The sequence below is a fragment of the Silene latifolia genome, chromosome X (genome assembly GCF_048544455.1).
Source record: "Silene latifolia isolate original U9 population chromosome X, ASM4854445v1, whole genome shotgun sequence".
NCBI lineage: Eukaryota > Viridiplantae > Streptophyta > Magnoliopsida > Caryophyllales > Caryophyllaceae > Silene > Silene latifolia.
Genome location: NC_133537.1, coordinates 227532626 through 227535745, shown reverse-complemented (window position 1 = coordinate 227535745; position 3120 = coordinate 227532626). Strand labels below are relative to the sequence as shown.

At 40.9% G+C, this 3120-nt stretch overlaps 1 non-coding gene across 1 annotated transcript; it reads right to left on the bottom strand.

Moving 5' to 3' along the window:
• Positions 1–237: 237 nt before the first annotated feature.
• On the bottom strand, positions 238–344 carry LOC141624667 (small nucleolar RNA R71). Its single transcript, XR_012534473.1, has one exon. It is a non-coding gene; the product is annotated as a small nucleolar RNA R71 (small nucleolar RNA).
• Positions 345–3120: the final 2776 nt, after the last annotated feature.

The window sequence follows — 3120 nt, the reverse complement described above, 5'->3', positions numbered from 1 at the left end:
ATTAAGCCGTTACATAATTTAATATCCGTTGCAAAGTTTCATTTAGCCGTTGCATAATTTAATATCCGTTGCAAATATAATAATATCTGTTGCATGTAATACTTAGCAACGGCTTATACAGTTCGTTGCAATTAGTCCGTTGCAAATCAGCCTTTTTCTTGTAGTGTTGGTATCGACTCTTGGAAGAAGTTGACTCTTGCTTTCTACAAAAAGTTCTACCCTCCGGAAAAGACTAACATGCTAAGAGCTCAAATCACGGGTTTTAAGAAAAGGGACGAAGAATCTTTGTATGAAGCTTGGGAGCGATTCAAAGGAACTTGTCGCTCATGTCCTCATCATGGACTTAGCGAGTGGTTCTTGGTGCAATAATTTTGGAATGGTCTTTATGAAGACTCCCGAAACATTCTCAACATGGGATCAAATGGTATGTTCACCGAAGTTGACGATAATCAAACTTGGAACAAGATTGAGGAAATGGTGGTCCATAACTCACAATATAGTAGACCTCGCAAGGCTACTAGAGGAGGAAAGCATGAAGTGGACTCTATTACTCAATTGGGTGCTCAACTTAGTGCTCATATTGATTCCATCAACTTGAAGTTTGAGAAGGCTATGGTTAAACTTGAAGAAGCCTCAAAATCACCAAAGCAACATGTTAATTCCATGGTGGCATCTTCATCAATTCCAAGTGGAATATGTGAGAATTGTGGAACTTTGGGACATGACCAAAGTGAATGTAGGGGAACAAGTGAGCAAGTGAAGGCTTTTCAAGCATACAAGAGTGGTACCTCTTATTCCAACTATTACAATGAAAACACCAAATTCCATCCAAATTTCTCATACAAAAGCCAAAATGTTCAAAACCCTCAACCAACATACACCTCACCTCCAATGAGAAACCAAAATCAAAGACCCTTTTACAACCAAAACCAAGGTTACCAAAATCAAACTCCATACAATCAACAAAATGACCAAGGTTTTGATGTTTAAAAAGCGGTCATCCAAATGAAAAAGAACCAACAAGAGTTTTTCACTCAAATGCAAAAGGATAACCAAGCAAAAGACATCACCATCAACAACATCCTAGCCCACACAAAGATGTTGGAGACCCAATTGTCTCAATTAGCATCTTCAAGTTCACAAGACAAAAGGGGCAATTACCACCCCAAGGTAATCCTCCAAGACAAGAATCGGTGAGTGCCATCCATTTAAGGAGTGGTACAAGGTCTGAAGGGCCAAAGAAACCCGTTGATGAAGATGTTGTGAATGCTAGTGACAAGGGAAGAGTGGTTGAAAACTCTAGGGAAGAAGAACCCAACAATCAAGAAGCTTCAAAGAAGAATGAAGAAAACGCCAAAGAGAAGGAACCCATTATGATTAGACTTCCGTTTCCAAGTCGTCATGCTAAGCCTAAGTTTGATTACCAACTTGGAAAATTCATGGAGATTGTGAAGAATTTAGAAGTCTCCATTCCATTCACGGAATTAATCAATCACGTTCCGGCCTATGCAAAGTATATGAAGGATGTTCTTACAAAGAAGAAATCAATCCGGATGCTTGAGACTATTGCTTTCACTAAAGTAAGTAGTGCTATTCTTCAAGGGAGTTCACCTCCAAAGTTCAAGGATCCGGGAAGTTTCTCCACTCCATGCACTATTGGTGACACTAAAATCAACAAAGATTTATGTGACCTTGGGGCAAGCGTTAGTGTCATGCCATATTCGGTTAGCAAGAGGATAGGAATGGAAGAACTCAAATGCACCAACGTCACAATTCCAATGCCGGATAGATCAACAAAGACACCTTTAGGGGTATGGGAAGATGTTCCCATGAGAATTGGAAAATTCTTCATCCAGGTGGAGTTCGTTATTGTTGACATCGAAGAAGACTCCAACATTCCTATTATCTTAGGCAGACCATTCTTTCACACTGTGGGAGCGGTGATCGATGTAAAACATGGAGAGCTCACCCTTGAAGTGGGAGATGAAACCATCACTTTCAATCTTGACAAGACTATGAGAGCTCCCTGATTACATGAGCCGCGTTTTATGGTTGATCACTATAGCCGGAAAGATGATAGGAAGAAGTTGGAATTTCAATGGAAAAAGAAAGTGGATGATGCTCCATCAAAAGAGCAAGGAAATTGCAACAATGAGAGCTTAAAAAGCTCATCCATGACAAGTGAAGAAGAAGACCTCATTGGCCAAGACAAGAAAGAAGGAGAGTTGTCTTCATCAACTCAAGACATTTTTAGTGATCAAGTAGACGAAGTATGCGGTCTTTGGGATGATGAGTTCGAAGGGTTATTCAATCCCTATATTGGTAAGGCTATGACCCAAGACCATCATGGAGAACGCCAAGTGCAAAGGTCTATTGAGGATCTTTATCATGATAACGAGCAAGCTTTCGACTACTTCTTCAAGGTGTTGAGTAAAATCAACAACACCTTGAACATGCCCCCTTGACATCTCATATTGGATGAGAGTTTGGTGGAGTCCTCCCTAAACAACCATTTGTAAATATTCTAACTCCCTAACTTGCATTTCAATTATTGTATTGCATTTTTGTCATCTTAGGATTTACATTTTTATGCCTTGATCAAGATTTTCATCATTTTGAGAGAAGTGAGGGAGGGACTTATGAGTTTATTGATGTGTAGTGCTTTGCCTTAGTGTGGGAATATCAATTTCCTAGCCTATTCATGCCTTTGTAGTGACCCTATAATGAAGAACACGAGAATTGAAAAATGAATTGACACGGGTTACGAAGCACCCACGGATGGACCTGAATCCGTGTAGTCAAGGAAGAATCTGAGTGGCCCGAAGGACAATCCGCTCGTCCTGAAAGAACTCGAGCGTCCAAGTCACATGACGCTCGTCTTGTGAAGCTGCAAAAAACATATTTTGGGTTTGACTGAGAATCCGAGCGTCCAAGCCAGGAATCCGCTCGTCTCAGTCAGGACGGTCGTCCAACAGGAAAGACACGCGTCTTTTTACTGCTAAGATTTGGGATTTTTCACTAGAAAGGAATCCGAGCGTCTGAGCCAAAGACGCTCGTCTCAGCCAAGGAATCCACTCATCTTTCCTGCAATCCGCTCGTCCCATCGCGTCTTTACCTAAA